This window comes from Fistularia commersonii, chromosome 10, assembly GCF_037954325.1.
Source record: "Fistularia commersonii isolate RoL2024-O1a breed Wild chromosome 10, RoL_Fcom_v1.0, whole genome shotgun sequence".
Taxonomy (NCBI): Eukaryota; Metazoa; Chordata; class Actinopteri; order Syngnathiformes; family Fistulariidae; genus Fistularia; species Fistularia commersonii.
Genome location: NC_141293.1, coordinates 197,501 through 216,273, shown reverse-complemented (window position 1 = coordinate 216,273; position 18,773 = coordinate 197,501).

Here is an 18,773-nt window from a genome sequence, read left to right as displayed (position 1 = left end):
GATGCCGGATAATCTGACAGCTTTGAGTCGTCGTGCGGCCCAACGGCCGACCGGCTGAACCAGAAGGACCGGCCGCTCTGTGTATTGGAGGAAGCCTGATGAGTTTCATCTCCCCAACAGTGAGAGCTGGTCTTTGGGTGGCATCCGGGGCAAACCTAGCGGCTAATTGGTGTTGTCAGCATTTTAAACACAATTAATGAGAGTTTTTCTCCTCTTTCCCTGACCTAATTGTAGGTGATAATTATTGTTTGGGACCTAATTTACACAAATAATTAACAGATGTATGCTGACAAATAGGCCGACTTGGCGCTTTGCAAATCCCCGCGCCATTGTATTGTTAATTGGGCCGAATGTAAGCAGATACTCCGACATGTTTTCCCCCTCCGAGCTGAATACAATCCTAATCTCCTGAATAAACAGCCTCCACCTCAGGAGGTGTGCTCCTCCCGCTGCCCCGATCCGGTTTGCCCTCCTGAACCTGGTAAAGTGCGGGTAATAAAGATAATAGGACGGTCGCTGTTTATCGGAGTCTCTGAGACCAACGGCGACCCGAAGAAAGGAAAAGTGAAGTTGAGTCAGAAATGCGTCAGAAACCGTTTCCTCCTCCCACGCAAGCGCATGGCTTCTCCTGGCCGCATGCATGACGGAGGCGTTTACATCCTCGCAGAGCCCTTTGCCACGCCGCCTAGCATGCAGCATATTCTGCCATTAAAAACACAATGTTGCTCATTTTAATGATGTTTCAAAAAAAAAAAGGCCATGCAGATCTTTCAACTGTAACCTGTTGCATTGGAGATACACCATGATTTGATTTACACCGGCGTCGCGGGCAAATTGTGTTTCGGGGTTTCATATTTCTTCCGCCAAATGGAAGGGAATGATTCCGCCTGCATTCGGCATCCTGTCCCTCGTCTGGCCGCGCGGGGAAAAACAAAACGCTAAATATTATCTATTTTCTTCTGAAGAACAAACGCTTAGCAGGGTCAGTCCAGGTATTATGAAGTCAGCTTTGCAGACGGTCTGAACCGTGAGTGACGCCTTTCGCTTTCGGTGATGTTTAGAAACGCCATAACCTTCACACAACCCGGCGACGGGGTCACACCAGAGCGACAGTCATGAGGAAAAAATATGCCTCGTGTTCTGTGCAGCAAAAACTACAACAAAAAACGTTGCAATTCATACAAATACATCGATTCTGTCTCCAAGCCTGCAGAACGCATGACTCCTTCTCCTCCAGCCTGCTTTTAAATCTGCTTTAAAAGCCCCTCCCCCGCCGCTCTTTGGCACCTCAGAGAACGCTGACATGCATTGCACCGCAGGTAACACAACCCCAATGCAGCTTAACACAGGGAAAACAAATAAAAGAGTTAGACTGTAATAAAGCGCAAACAAAAATGTTTTGAATTTTTACTCGAGAGACATTAACATCCCTTAGGGGAAGGAGATCTGTCATAGGTTTTAATAAAAAAAGAAATGTTTATTTCAGGAATGAAATTATTGCTGGCAAAACAACTGCAGTGCGCTTGAAAAAAATCCCTCCAGGCCAGTAAAAAGCGAAAAAAATGTGTATTTTTTTTCGAATGCAGGATAGATATTATTTTCTGCCTCTACTTCTTTATTTTCTTAAATGTTTTTCCCCGCGTCGCCCTGAGTTGAAAACTCTAAAAATGAACAAAATGGTTGTGGGTTGCCTCAAATCAACCGCAGACACGTCTACAATCTTTTCTAATTGAACAGAACCTCTTTCTCCTTAAATAAAGCAACAAAACGCATTTGAAGACGCGGCAGCTGCACTGCCTCCACCCACAAATCATTGACGATTTGCAAAACAGTACAGTCTGTGTGAATTAACGGGCTGAAGCACGGCCTCTGGATCTGCAATCTATCTAACCACAATCGTTTTTTAAATTTCATTTAATCCAATTAAATGTATTTTATTTTATTTTTCCAACTCTACGCACAGGAGACTAATGATATGTGGTAAGCTCCTGTAATAATAATAAAACAGAACATTATAAGCCATGTGACATGGTCTTGCTGTGCTCAAAATAACCATTATTTTCAAAATCACTTCATTTCTCCTACTTTCTCCATCAGCTGGATAGTTAGTCGGTGTGTGACTGTCAGAAGTTCTACAACGCTCGTTCATTTTTTTTTACCCCCAAATGCCCAAGAGGACATTTTTCAAAGGCTAACAACTTGAAAAAAAAAAAAAAACAAATCATGTATTTGACATAGAAAGACAGGGAATCCAGAAAATCTTCAGTTTTAATCAGCTGAAAAGAGAACATTTCGGCCTTTGCGAATTCAACCGGGACTCGAAGTGATATATCAAACGCGAAGATAGCTGCGGATGAATGTCAGAGTTGACAGATGATGTATTCTTTTAATCAGGCGATCCGTCTCTCGTTCAATCTCAGTCTCCAGAATAAACAGCCGCATTTTTAACGTCTGTCTGGAATTTGTCTTCTCCGTGCAGATTGCGTTTTCCCATCAGGGTCACGCGTCCGACGCGCTTTTATGTTGGTTTTTATTCCGACCAAACACCGGACGGCGGCACCATTTGCTCTGGGAAACACGGGGTTTGGGTGAGCGCTGACCTTCGGATGAAAAGCGGGGGTCGTTCGACCGCGCGATCCCGACGGAGACGATCTTCTAAAAGTCTTTTGTCGGGCTCGTGACGGCGCGCGACGACGTGACAATGCCCCAATATGACCGTGCCATGTTTCTGCCGCGCAGATTCCCAAGTCATGATAAAGGCATGAATCACGCCGGTGACAGGTATTTGTGAGCGTTTTCCCACTCGGCCGCACAAAGGGGGCTTAGCCTGGAGGCGGCGTGTTCTCAGGCATTGTCTCCGGGCCGGGACCACCCGTTCCCCCTCGCTGTCCCGCCGTCACTCACAACACAAAGCTACAACTCTTGCTTCGGCCCCAACCCCCATCCTATTTACTCAGGCAGGCCTCCCCCGCTCCTGCCACCCGGCCTGCCCGAGACCAGGAGGGGTAACAAGGTTTTTCTGGCCCGTGAATGCGGTCTGATATTCAACGGCCGGGTCGGGATTCATTCACAAACAGACATCCGGTCGAGTCGAGACACGGCGGCTTTGCATAACGAGGCTGCAGAAACGAGCCGCAGACGAGCGAGACGGTAGATTTACAGTCATCCGACAAACGGGATGACTTTTTATTACTCAACGGCATGATGAATTCTCTCACACTCTCTTTTCACAGACAGTAGAGGGTCCAGAAGGATGGATGGATGCATGGATGGATGGATGGATGGATGATGGATGGATGGACGGATTGATGAATGGATGAAGGATGGATGGATGCATGGATGGACGGATGGATGGACGGATGCATGGATGCATGGATGGATGGACGGATGGATGGACGGATGGATGGATAGATGGATGGATGGATGGACGGACGGATGGATGGATGGATGGATGGATGGATGGATGGATGGATGGACGGATGGATGGACGGATGGATGGATAGATGGATGGATGGATGGACGGACGGATGGATGCATGGATGGATGGACGGATGGATGGACGGATGGATGGATAGATGGATGGATGGATGGACGGACGGATGGATGGATGGATGGATGGATGGATGGATGGATGGGTGGGTGGATGGATGGAAGGATGGATGGATGGGTGGATGGACCCATGAATAAATGGATGGATGGACGGGTGGGTGGACGGATGGGTGATTGCATGTGAATAAGTGCGTGTAACACCGTTGACCAAATTGTGTCGAAGCCCCCCACGGTTTGGCTTGCGAGTGATCATGCAGTTTTAGGGATAAATTAGAACCCACTGAATAAACTTTGTATTGCATATTTTATATTTTTCATATTTCTCTAGACTACCTGCTTTGGTCAGCACACCGGAGTAAAAATACGGTTTGATTTGCACGTCTGTAAAAAGTGGCTTGTGAATCCAGCGGAGTGATGTCATAAAAGGGTTTGATCTTTTATCAGCGATCGTGCCATTATCATGAAAAATAATGTAATGGAGACTGAGAGGGCTGGGTCACGTAGTCAATATATTTGTAGACGCATTGGATGGAGGTCTAGAGGAAGAAAAAGAGAAGTTTTGTGGACGTCGTGAGAGAGGACATGAAGGCAGCTGGTGTGAGAGAGGAGGATGCAGAGAACAGGGTCAGATGGAGAAGGTGGATTGGCTGTGGTGAAAGGTAACGACAACCCCAGAAACAGAAGAACCTCTGTTTTGTTCCTCCTGGTTTCTCTTGAAATCTTGGCTGAATCCAACTCTTGGAACCATCAGCATGCTCGATGAGCCCAGTCTAAAAGTGAAAAGCAGGTATAAAGGTAATCCACTACTTTACAGAGTGCACTTGGGGCCGCCGGGAGGCCGGAATCGGTTCTCAGTCTCAGTCGAATCATCAGCCAGAGGGTCCCCACTAAGATTCTGGAAGCTTGGACGTCTCTCCAGACGGCCGCTGTGATTTCGCTGTGATATCGTGATATCGTTGGGATATTGCTGGGATATGTACACACACAGCTGAGCTAATAATAAAATCAGATTGGAAATGATTGAACTAGAAAGGAGTTCCTTTGCTATCATGTGAATAAATGTAATCCTATTTTTTGACCCCTTTCATACTTATTGAGAATAAGAAGAATCAGAAAAAGTGTTATTTGTCCTTGGGGGCCGATTGTGGGATGTTTCTAGCATCGGCCTTGAATCGTACCCTGGCTTTCAGTTTGGCATCCCAGAATCAAACCACTCAATCACCATCGCCCAGTCGTACGGAAGGACTGTAGTTTAATAGAGTAATAGAGTAACTATCTGATTACATTACCTTGAGAGCAGCCGTGGCCTGGTTACTGACAAATAAGCAGTTCATAGAAACGGACGACGGCCAAGCTTTTTAATGATGTTCTTATATCATGCTGCACTTTTTGACAGCATAATGTTTGGTATTTTAAATGTAGTGTGAAATATGATACACACTTATTCACGCCGTCCCCTTGTACGGAGGCGCAGACACTTTTTCACGTTTTCAGCTGAAACAGAAACAGAGGACTTTTGTTTTTCTTAACCTTGAGAAAACTCGCCTTCTCCTTTAAAATAGTAAAAATAAAAAAAAATCCCCCCCATGGAACATGGCAAGAACAATCGCCCGAGATGTCCGATGGCACGCACGTTTTTTAATATTTTATGTAAAGGGACGTGGGTTCGACGCTCTGCTCAGCGCACGGAGGCCGAGATCCCTCACTGACAATAAACCTTGCGGGGACGTGGACAAATCCATCATTGAACACGTCCGTACGTGTCTGCGCAAACACCTTCCGACGGCCGATGAAGACCGAACCGTTGTAAAAATCAAAATGTGGAACGAGACGGAAAGGGTTAAAGAAGGCATGCAGCAGGTGCAACAACACGGCCTTGCGGATCCCCGAGGGCTTTTCCCCGGGATTTTTGGCTGCGGCCGCGGCCAATCAGAAGTGAGGCCGACTTTGTGGCCGCGTGGATACAGCCTCTGGCAATGCTGACCACTAGTCATGCCGGAGTCATGGCTCCAGGCTAAAGCATCTGTGCCGACAGCTAGGTAGTTAGCCGGGGCTACATTCTCCATTAAATATGAGGAATTAGGCGAAGGCTGGTGCGAGAGAGAGATGAGTGACAGAGGAGGCAGAAATCCCCAGATTACGCTAAGAACTGGCAGCACAAGCGTTAAAATGATAATGGATGACAGAAAAGCACCACAACAGGAAGCGGGAGCCGAGGTCAAATCATTTGCATGAAGCTGCGGCTAATTTCGTGCGACTGGACCCTACAAGGGAATAATTGTCCTGACAACGACCTGACACACACAACCAGCGTGAATGGAAGCATCTATTCTGACTGACAAGGTTGGAAAGCCCGCGGGACGGGGTCACAAAGACGAGACAAGTGTTTCTGCCGGGAGTTTCACTCCGAGCCTCTTTTTCTTTTTCTTCCAAGGCCGGCTGCCGGATGTCTCTCGGCGATCCTCCTCGTTTTCATCCATCGTCGTAGAGAAACTGTATTAAATAAAATAAAAACGGTCCGCATATACAGAACGTGTCAACATTTCAGCTTTTTTTTTAACACCACAAAGTGCTGACATTTTTCTGAAAATGCTTCCCATGCTTCCTTGCAACCATCCATGTTTTTTATTCATTTTATTTTAATGTTTTACTTTTCTATTTTATCTTTATTCATTTTTTGCCGCCGTCTCGTTTGTTCTCTGTCTGGGCTATGAGTTGCCATGGAAATGAAAATCTTGGCCAAGAAGTCAAATATGTTGTGAAATACAGTGTAACACCTGCTCCATTTGTCCAATTCACAAACAAAAAGCACTTGTTTTTTAAAAAATGTTGAAGTAAAAATCACAACAAACTCTACTCCCCTTGTCATGGGCTTAGAAGTTCAGTCACAAACTAATTATTGCAGGAGACACAAATCTGACCACCTAATATTTGCGAAAATCTCGTAAAGGTCACGGCCAGCTTGTTTCCGGCTTTCGCCCGCTGCGCTCTCGAAGCGCTTCAGTTTGTTCGCCCGAAGGGGAACCAACCGCCAAATGTCTGATTTCAGGGAAGCCACGCGATCATTCCTGCCGGCTGCGGCGCTTCAACGCATCATGACTGGTTTGGGGCTTGAAACCCTTCGGTCCAGACTTGTGACTTGCTTTATCTGATGCCGGAGTCGATTCTGGAGTGAAAAGACTTGTGATTCCTATTGGTTTTTATATATCATGTATATAACAACAATTTATAGCATGATTTTATTCCAACCAATATATGTGCGTGTTTTTACCCATGCCGTCATAATTGCAAAAACTTTGCGCGGTGATAATCCCGGCGGAGGAGATGAAAAACGCCATTTCGCCAATTAAAATGCATAATTTAAAGATAATCCCATTATCTTTCCCCATGTTTATGGCTCCACATAACGAAACAGGAATTTACAAGTCCAAAAATCTTTCAGAGTGACGACCAGAGCGGTGTTTAAAATAAATGTGAAAATCAAAAAGTGAAATGGGGGTTAGTTTGTAAAGTCCTGCAGATGATGCAGCGCCGGGGGAAAGTGAAACCCCCCTCACACTGTTTGTTGTGCTGGAATGCTAATAATGAAGACGGCGAGGAAGTTGGGGACCACCCACATCTCCTCCTCTGTTTCTCGCCGACACTCTCGCCAGCGTAATTATGCCAGAGTGACATGTGAAAAATGCTCTGTGCAAATATGGATTAAGTCCCAGACAGACGCCGTCTGGGATGATTTCCCCGAACACCGCAACTTACGTGCCTGCAGACGCTGCCTGAAATCGCCTCACGTGGTTGCGGCCGTTACGATTTCGACACGTGATTATCCTGCGTTGTCAAGTTTGTCGCTTTGGCAGAAAAGGGCTGAGGTTTGCAGATGAATCCGCGGGAATGTGGATGATACGTGGAAAGAAATAACCCGCGGGGTGGATATCCTGCGATACACCTTTCAACATTATTTTCCGTTTACGTTCTTAGCACTTTTCCATTCGGACATTTTCCCTCCGCGAGCGCACCGTCGATTGCTATCATCTCAAGTTTCTTGTGAAGCAGAGCAGAAAGAAGCAGCGAGAGCGGGGAATTCAAAAATACACATTTAGGAGAAATAGGAAAAGAGGGTGGAGGATCTCAAGTGGTTGGGGTTGACAGTCCAGAGCGTTGGAGGGCGCGGGGAGGGGGCGAAGAAACGGGTTCAAGCGGGTCGGAACGGGTGGAGAAAAGTGTCGGGGGTTCGAAGAGATAGAAGAACATCAGCCAGAAGGAAAGGAAAGGTGAAGGAGACGGTGGTGAGATGATCTACAAACACTGACAATGACCAGAAGACAGGAGGCAGAGCTGGAGGTGGCAGAGATGAAGATGCTGGACCAGGATGGAGAGGATCAGGAATGAGTCTATCAGAGGAACAGCACAGGTTAGATGTTTTGGAGAGAAGGTCAGAGAAGCCAGACGGAGATGGTTGGGTCATGGACAGTGAATATATTGGAAGATGGAGGCTGGAATTGGAGCAAAGAGAAGATCTATGGACAAAGTGAGACAGGATGTGAAGGTAGTTGGTGTGAGAGAGGAGGATCCAGAGAACAGTGTGAGATGGAGAAGGTGGTGAGAGCTGAAGACAACCCTGGAAGCAGTAGAACCTCTGGCATGTTCCTCCTGGTTTCTGTTGAAATCTTGTCTAAATCTAACACTTGGATCCATCAACATGCACGATGAGCCCAGTTTCTCCCTTCCACCTCGTGGACCGACCCGGAGGACGTCCCAAACTCCACATCGCAAGAAAACATAGCGCGGCGCCGGAGGTCGCTTCATCTGGTAGATGGCGCGCCTCAAGCAGTCGCATCGGCAAGGTCGAACTTCACAGGTGGTCTCCAACAGCCTTTCGGCTGAAGTGCCAATCATCTAAATCCCGAGCTTGTAACCGAAGAGGGAGGCCGATCGAATGTCAGACCGTTATTTCCCAGAATTCTCATATTTTGAAGAAATCGGACGCCTTCACAGAAACGTTCCTCGCATCCAGAAAAGCCGGTCCGCCTTGTGCTTAACATGAGGAGATGGGAAGCCGTCGCAGCTTGACGGGCTCTGCTCTCGTAAGATGAACATCATGTCGAAAAACGCTCAACTTTGAACTGAATTGTGAATAAGACTGAGAGGGAATTGAATTAGGGGATGTTTCATAAGTGCGTATCTCGCTGCCAATCTTAATGACCGTTGCTTCCTCGGATCCGGAGAACGTGCCTCTTCGCTTGAAGGTCATTTATTCTGTTACTCATCGGGCGCGTCGGGTTTAATTCCAGAACATGGAATTATTTGAGATGGTATTTTTGGGACTCGGGCTCCTCCAATTGTATTACAGAGCGGGACGATATTAGATGGCTTTTTTCATTTGGAGTGTAATGCTCCAAAAAGCTTCCAGTCCATAAACAACAATTTTGTGCACTTCACCTCACTTCTGGCGCCCCGTTTCCCTCCCCTTTTCCCCTTCCATGAAACCTTATATCTGTTTGGGCGATCGGATAAACATCTGTATTTCCAGTCGCCCCGATCCCACAGCCCGCTGCGGCCATCACTCTTTTTCCTTGAGAAGCATCCAGTTTTTGGTTTAGGGAAAACACAAGTGAAAACAAACATGGCATTCAGAAGTATAGACAACGGCAGGGTGGCCGGCGATCGTGCCGCACATTCCTCTCCATTTGGACTAATAATGTGGGAGATTCAATGCTTAATGTAATTAGGGGGAGCTGACAGCCGCCTATGTGCACAGGGAGTGCACGCCAGTGCTGCCGCCGCTGCTGTGGGACGACTGCTAAATGCATTTCCCAGAATTCCAAGGCTCAGGTTAATGTTTCCATAGATGTTTCACCTCCAAAGCAAACCGCTCGGGCACCTTTCTACTAAACAGAACGTGATCGCCGTTGCAGAGATATTAATGTAAGAATTTTCCAGCGACAAAGTATTTAAGGGAGACCTCAGTGGCCGCTGACAGGCCGGCTCAACTGGAAAACAGATGTGGCGAAAACCATTTTTTTCAGTAATGAACCGGTTTCCAACCTGCTGCTGGCTTCCTGGGGAGTTCAGCAAAGATACCTGATACGGATCAATGAGAATGACATGATTGTCAAACAAGGAAAGACACGTTGGCTGCGATGACATCATGTCTGTGCTATGTTGCGCCGCGCATTAATGCTAAACGTGTGCAAATAATTGGCGGATAAGTTGATCGCGTTTACGTGCTGAACCCGCTCTTCTTAATAATCAATAACTTACCAACCGTGAGAGCGCAGGGAAATAATCAATGCTTCCCTGGTATGACATATTTTGTACGGTGTTTTTTGTCTTTTTCTGGAAGACACACAAATTGCCGGGTTCAACCGCATCCACGGGCCGGAGATTAATGCCGATAATGCGAGAGCGACTCCGGCCGATGAGTTCCTATGGGTGGAGCTCGGATCCAACAAGCCCAGAACTTTGGAAGCGGGAGAAAAGTGTTCGACAAGTCCCTCTACGATGACTCATGACTTTAACCCAAATCACGAGTTTGTTTTCTAAAACCTCAAATCTCCCCTTCGCTCCAGAATGAACATTTCTGTTGATAACGAGCCTTGAAACGTCTGCTCCAGACCAAAGTGGCTTGCATCTACCGTTTCTCTGCTCGTCTGTGGAAATCCCCTTTCACGCCGATCTATTTCAGTCGAAAAAGTCTTTGACCCTCTCTTTAAAAAATCTGAGATTCAAATCCTTACAGAATGACATTTGGGGTGCCAAAAAAGCCAAACGCTAGCGGTTGTGTACCTCCAGCACAGCTGCTCAGCAGAGCTGGGTTGCTAACCGGGATCGGTGGATCAGCGCTACCTATGTCCTGAATATGTCTTGAAGAAGCTGGCCGGGACAAGAAGATTTCGAAGGGAATTGGTCGCGACCCGGATGACCGAGAACGTCCACAGACTCTTATGTCCTGCAAACATCAGACCGGAAGAATAAGAAATGCGATCCATCACGATTGTCACGGTGTGACTCCGGATATTCTGCCTGCACGCTCACACTGGGATTCAGGGGCCTTTAAAAGCATTTACAGCATTCCCTCGCCATGTTGCAGTTCACCTCTAGATGTATCCTGGATTAAAAAATCCAATGTTTATTTGGCGGCATGATTTCATATAGCATTTTTTCTCACTATGCTGTGGGTTTTTTGGTACAAATGAATTTTAATACATTATTTTCATTCTTTGTATGGTAAAATGAGCATTTTCTCGGGTGGCGACCAACCAGAGCATGGTGTTCTGTATCCCGGGATCTGATTGGCTGGGTGACGGCAGCATCATTCACCACATCTCGTGCACATAGCGCACATTCAGCATCTTGCCTTGAGCACAGGGAGTGTTTATAAGAGTACGGGGAAGGCTAATAAGAAGCTGGGGAGGCTCATAAAGCTTTAAAATGGATATAAATAACAAAGATATGTCACAACTTTGCAGATTTTCATGTATTGCCGCTGGTTCTGGAATGTGAGCGAGGGACGACTGTATTTGGACGATTTCAAACACACATTCAGCACAAGATATTATCATGTTTTGGGGGTTTTTGGGGGTAACTCCGGCGATTTGAAGTGTCAGATGCGGTAGTGGTGTGTGTGTGTGTGTGTGTGTGTGTGTGTGTGTGTGTGTGTGTGTGTGTGTGTGTGTGTGTGTGTGTGTGTGTGTGTGTGTGTGTGTGTGGGTGGTTGGTGACAACCCTTTCCAATCAGACGGTTGGTGATTCCATCCCCGGCTCCTCCAAACTGCATGTCAAGTATTGCTGAACACCAACTGCCTGCTTCGACTCCTCCAACGGCAGCTCTGCCACCATTGGTGTGTGATGGATTTGAAACCGCATGGAAGCGCTTTTTATTTCAAGATTATTTACCTCGTGGAGGTAACAAACACTTTAAGTCTCCCATGTCCCTCTGGGTTTAATTGAAATCTGACTAAATCTTGTCTGGTCAATACTTTATACAGTGTATTCAATCATTGAGCGCAAGCTGCGCAGGAGGAACCACCACTACCGTTATGAACGGTATCACAGCGGCCCCTGATCATACACAGCTTCGTGCACGTTCGTGTGGGTCGAGAAGCTGCTCGGGTTCGAAAAATAAACACGATGCATCAAAATATAGGCGTCATTTGAGATCCCCCCGATCTTGCTAACAAATGAAATCATTGGATGTTGTGTTAAAACGGTGTTTCACAACTTCTCCAAAGCTCTCCAAGAATGTAATTCTCATTTCGTTCCGCCCCTATTGTTAATCAGTCAAGATGTTAAAAACCCGTCCTTGGAGCCTTTCAGCCTCCTGTCTTTAGGAAAAAAAAAAGAACATAGCTTTTCCCACTATTCAGAGAGAAAAAATAAAAACTTTAGAGGCCACTTTTGTTACAAAAGTTCTGAGATTATTTTTTTATCAGCCATCTGTCCCAACCAAATGTCCTTTACAGAAAGGCAAATCCCCCTTCCCTGCTCAGCAGTTGTTCTGGCTGAGAACATGAGATAAAATGTTTTTTTTTGTTTGTTTTTTTTGCAATCAACTGTTAAGTTACTCTCTTAAATTGCCACAAATGTTTCTCTTAAGATGGAATTAGCCAGGTTTTATGTGTTGTGGTGATGGCGGAGCATTTAAGATGCTCAGCTCCCCGCGCAGGTTCTTGTCCTGCCAAACGGGATTTTTGCCTCTTTGCCAAAGCAGTGTGACAAACTCCAGAATCTTGGGATTGAAATAACGCTCCATACATCTGCTCTTACAATAACCTCTGTTTGTTTCTGAGATGTAAGAGAAGCTCATCGTCACCACCGCGGATTCACCATCGTGTTGCTTTTGAAAAAAAAAAAAAAACAACAACCTACAAACCCCCCCAAAAAACCCTCAAAACAAATAACAAAACAAGCGAAAAGAGACGAAAGAGCGTGTCCTTGAAATGCATCTCCGTCTTTGCGTTGTATTTCATCGGGCACTCGCAGAAACCTAATAACTGCACGCCATAAACTAAACATATGGCCGCCTTGATGGCTGTCGGCAGGAGCCTGAGGAAGCCTCCTTGTGCCGAGAGAGGAAGAGGAAGGAAAGGGGAGGCCTTTGACCCCGAGTTTCCACCGGTGTCTTTTTGCTCAGCCTGCACTTTCTGGGAAGGACGAAGCCGCTGCGTTGACATGCTTTGTTACTTTGTATCTCACAGAAACATGTGAGGTGACCATGACCTGCTAGCGCTGCGCGGCGCAGTGATGGGAAGACATCTGGTAAACTTACGTTACCGGAGCAGAAAATCATTTTCCCGTGTAAATGGGCCGCACTTCGCTACGACCCAATTTTATTATTACCGATAGCATTTTGGCCGCGTTGCTGAAGCATCGATACGATCTGGTTGAAGAGAGGTTGCGAGACATTATTTGATCACGTGACAAGTGATAAGCTCGCAAACACAGGACCGACCGGACGTATTCCTTTCTCACCTTCCAGAATCACATTCGCATCATCACCATTGCAAACACCACGACTCCTGGACTCTGGGTCGCCGCGAGGCGGCAGCACAGCGGTCTCGGCCGTCACCGGGCGCCGATCACACACGGCAACCGCCTGCCCTCTCATTCACACACTCGGCAGTTTACAGTCTTCAGTTAGATGACATGTTTGGATGATCGTGGGGGAAATTCCAGGGCAAACGCTTCCCGCCGGCCCCAGTCAGAATCGATCCAGGAACCTTGTAGCTGTGAAGCGTTAGCTCCAACTATGGCGCTACCTATATGTCAGTGACCTCGGTTTTACGGACGCGCCTTATCACAAATAAACCGAGTTTTTGATTCCATTTTGAATCACGCCTCGCTGCACGGACACACAAACTAATTCGCTGGCTTCGGCGTTGTAGCGCGGCAGCTGTTTCGCATGCTTCTCCGAGTTGTTTACCTCGTTCATCATTGTGTCCTTCTGTTTATAATGCTTTTTATCAGTGAGTTGGCTCCCAAAAAAGTTAAGTGTTCTCGTACTAGTGGTGTTAAGAAGAGGTTAAGAATTACAGTCGAGCTGAAGAAGGAAATAATATGTGAGCGCGGTGTCGGCGTTACAAATCTCGCCAACACTCCGACATGGCCGAGTCAATCGTCCGCACAATCCTGAGCAAAGAGGATGCGCTAAAGACGGCTGATGTGGCGAAAGGCTCGGCTATGTTAATGAAGCGAAGCTCTCAAGTCTTGGAAGAAGTAGAAAAGTGCTCGATAGTTTGGATGAATGAAAGAAAGCTTGCTGGAATTAGTGTCGGCGATGTCTCACGTAAGGAGACTTTAACATGCTTGTTTAGTGAAGGACACACTGAGCACAAGTGCCGGCAAGAAGAGAAAGAAAACCCGAAACACAGCAATAAATAATGTGATTTTCAAGTCCTTTCTGTTTTTTGCCACAAATAAACATGAAAGGTTCAAAAGAGGAAAGTATGTATCAATGGGATTTTTATTGATTTCAATGGGAAAATGGATTTAGTTTGCAAACATTTCAGTTCGAGAATGGAGTCCAAAACGAATTTCAGTGATAAGTCGAGGTTGTAGTGTATTTTGAAGAAACTGATGTTGTAGCAAAAAAGTTATTTTCCAAAGAAGGCTCTTCTTGAACCCACAGGAATAAGCGGGAAACTAAATAACTCTTCAAAAATAATTGTAAGACGCCTGAACAGCTGCTGAATGTTTTAACCTCTTTCAAAGTGTAGCTGACACAGATCCCCTTTCACCAGATTGACTTCTGATTCTCAGAGTTCCATAACTCAGACGCTCAAATGTTTCATACGATATCTTTTCAGGTAAAGAGTGAGGACTTTGGATGCATATGAGCTCATATAAATCTATTTTAACCCCACAATTGAATGCACGCCAATGGGATTGTATGAAACCGTATGGCTGAACGGGCACAGAAGGATCAAATCGGTCCACATGTTGAGCTCTGGGACGCCACCGTTCAGTTTCCAGAAGGCCGAGCCGTCGGCAGAAATCTTTTCTCCGATAGTCTCGGTGCCGTGAAGCGCCGCCATAAACATTGTTATGGCTCACGGCTTGGAGCGGCTGCAGGTAGACGCTCTCCTCGGAGCTCGGCACTAAACGGTGGTTTTCATATCGGGTGTGTAATTGCTGCGGCGTGATGAACTGGGCTGGGTTCTCTAATGAGGGGTTGTGTTCAGGCAGTATATTGAGCTGGCAGGCTTTCAGCCGTTTGTTATCGGCAACAAGCAAGAAGCTATAAGGCCCTTTTTGTCCGCGGCCAATGTATCCACAAGAGCTGTCTGGCATGTACAGAGCGAACCGTCAGCTCGTTCAGAGCGGCTGCCATTAAAGATGGAGTCAGATGAGATGGAATGGATGGATTCAGAAGGTACCTTTTTACCTTCCATCCATTCAGAGGAATCTTCAGAACTTTCATTCATCGCAAGTGGACCCAAATACTTGGTTTCTCCACCTCCACCCTTCCATGTTTTCTTTTGTAAGCGCAATTGTAAATCCAGTGTAGTAAATTTGTGCCATTTAGGTCTTTGAAGAGTTGAATCCAATACTCGAGTGCAAATAATAATAATGATAATAATAATAATCGTACTTTTTTTTTACTTCCGTAACTTCCCCAAGGGATCCTATCTTATCTTAGAAACACAGAATACAGATTTAAAAGAAACAATGAAAAATAAATGGATACATAAAATGTATGAATAAAAACAAAAGTAGTGAAAAACATATGTACATCCACATAAAAACAAATAAAGTGAAAAGGGTCAGGATTATGATCGGTTTGCGCAACCTTCGGAGAATGAGAATATCACCTGATTTTATTTTAGTTTGGCGGATTCTGTCAAATGAAGTTAAACGTGCGCCAAGCTCGACACAGAATCCAACGAATGTCGACTTGTGCCGTAGGACCGACTGAATTTGAAGAATTAGAGACGATGAAACAGAGAACACCGTTATTCCAGATAGGTTCTGTATGTAGTTGTTGTTAAATCAGCCTCCCTCACCCGTCTGCGGCTCAATGTTTTGTGACAGGTTGCGACTGAGCCGAAACCACTCGGCCGGCCGAGCGAGGCAGCCGTGACGGAGGGCACGGAGTGCAAGTAAAACAAACAAAAAGCAAGCCGGAGTTCCAGCCGAGCTCAAGTCATGAACGCCGTGTCAGAGCGCGCTGAAAATTAAAGAAGATAAAATATAACGGAGACAAGATGATGTGAAGAATCAGTAGTTAAAAATCCCTCAAACAAAACATATTAACATATAAAGGTACGTCTCACAATATTCGAATATTATGAAAAAAAGTCTATTATTTTTGTCACTCATTTTAGAAAGCGAAGCCAATAGATTCTTTTCATTCATAACACATGGAGTGAAATATTTCAAGGTTTTATTTTTGAAATTTGGATGAATTGTGGCTTTCAGACAACGAGAAGCAACATTTGGTGTGGTTTAAACAGAAATGCCAGGCTTCTGAAAAGTATTTTCATTACTTTTTCATGATACTCTGATTTTTTGAGAAGTACCTTTGCACATATGTGATCAAAAAAATAAGACATAGGAAGTATTTTATCTGTCTCAAAACTGCTAAAAAGTCATTGAATAGGTGTTTAAGTCATTTTTTCTTCTTTTTCATCACACAGTTTTGTTGTAACAACTAGACTTATTTAGTTTCTGGAAAAAAAGTGTTTCGGCTTTCGCAGAAGGTACTTCTTCAGTTTTGTTTCCGTTTGACTCGCGCCGCCCTCAGAACCGAAGAGCGTCTCGGACCAGCGGCGGGAACATCTTTGACACTGGACACGTCCGGTCGGTTGCTACGACAAGAAGATACAAGGCCTGAAAACCCTTTCAGACATGGAGGTTTTATAGTAAACGGCTAAACATTAGCAGAAAGATGCGTAGATAGAGAGAAATGTGCTAAAACACACAGTTATGTGTAGAAATCCTGCAATGTCAAAACCCTGAACACTTAAAGCTCACATAGTGCAGTGCCATAAACCCTATTTTCTCCACTTTTCACTTTGTTACTTAACTTTTTTCTTTCCACATATTTATCCTTTTATTCCTCAAATTGATGATTAGTTTTCATATTCTTGGTCTTCTCTTTTTCTGTCTTATATGTCTAACCTGCTGTCGTTGAATCGTCGTGTCGTGTCCTGCTTCTCAAGGCAGTGTTTCGTCAGGGATGCCGCCGAACGCCAGAGCTGCTCCCTCGAATCTTTGTTTCACTCCGTGTAATGACAATAAAAGTCTTGAATCCAAAAGCGATACAAACTCAACACCTAAAGGCAACAAATACACTATTTTCAAAGTAGACAACAGGCACACCTTTTCTGCTGGTTGTAAATATAATCACCTGAAATATTCAATGGTTGTGATCCTATTATATGTGCATGACGTAACCTAAGCAAGGTTACGCTTCCATGCACACACACACACACACACACACACACACACACACACACACACACACACACACACACACACACACACACACACACACACACACACACACACACACACAAAAAGCCCTGCTCAAGGCAATGTTATGCCAACAGATCTGTCAGGAGAGAATGTACCTGCCTGCCTGCCTGATGTTGTGTGTCTGTCTGCCTGTCACTGGCTGCCATTAATTGCTGGATAAAAACCAATGTTTGCAGTCTGGAGTTAAAGCTCTACAAGCCGACCCAATAACAACCTGTCAGCCGTGACATTTGCCATCAGATATTCCGTCGTGTTCCGGGCTGTTATTTGACACCGAGGGGCGGTTGATGGCGAGGTGACACGCCGCCGCACGCAGCAAAGCGCGGGCGGCTTCCATTAAGACGAGGTGAAAAAGTTGACGAGCAACTCAGAGCAGAGTGTGCACGTGGACGAGAAGGGGGGAAATAGCTTTTCCAAAGGGGGCCGTTGCATAGGACAAATATGGTTGAAGTAAATGCTTCGATAGATATATATTATTAAGCATTTTTATTTCATACACTTCAGTTTCCAGTAATCTTATAAACTCTATGGATGAACGGATGCTAACCTTCAAGCCGCTCAGTTCATCAGCCGCAGATTACCGGACTGCAGAGCGCACTTGTATGTTAGGCCGCCTACTTGTTTTTAAAAGAAAAAAGAAACTGCACATACGTGACAATAAGCCGCAGGTGTCCCCGTTGAAAGGTGAAATATTAACACAGCAAGATGTTCCAGAAAGGATTTTTTGAGAACTTTTCATTCAGTGAATGAGAGTAACGTCTCCAAGTGCCGCTACACAACGCGAGTGCTGTTTTCACCACGGATGCCGAGCTTCTGCGCAGCGGCTCTATTTGCGTCCCGGACAGCCAGACTGATCGCTTTCCACTTGAAAGCTGCATCAAATGCATTTCTGCGCAGCTTCCAGACATGTGTGGCCTATATATGAACACACTGATTGATTTAGTTACTTTTATTTTAGGTGCGGCTTATATTCAGGTGCGGCTTATATTCAGGTGCGCTCAATAGTCTGGAAATTATGGTCCATATCGTTATCCATTAGAAGACGTTAATTATAAACAATCTAGAAGTTTTTTTGCTCAAATAAAAAGTGGTTGTTGGATATTTGTGACCGGGGGGGATGATCGTACTCATGGATACGACAATGTTGAATCCAAACGTAGACTGAGAGGGGCTGTGAATAGCTGCGCTTGCACGGGGGTTTGCTGTATTGTGAAGAGCGAATATATACGATGTTGATGCTCGCGGGAAAGGTAATAGTTGGTCAAGTGCGTTTTGATGGGTTATTATATCACGTGAACAGACTCTTCTGGGCCTGCGAGGCAAACCTGACCCTTAGACCAGCGAGTGTTTGAGAACACAAGCGTGGTGAAACAAGGCACGCGCACACACACACACACACCCACACCGACCAACCGGTATGTTTGCGGCAGGGCTCGTGTTAATAAGTAACATCTGGAGCTGCATTGGGATCGAGGAGGTTTGGCTCTGCTCTGCTTCAGGTGCCTCCTGGTGACCTCTGCGGGATGCAGAGGGCTGGAGGCGGAGCCAACCTCCCCTCTCCTCGGTAAACACCGGCGTGCGTCCGCCGCCGCCGATTCCACAACATTTATCTGTGTGAGACGTGCACATACGAAGCATATAATAAGAGTGATTATAAGAGTGATTACGGCCGGAGCTTTATGGAGGCCAAGGTAACACGAACAACTGAAGACACTAACGCTTCGGGAGGGAAGTACGTCACCGTCTGCTCT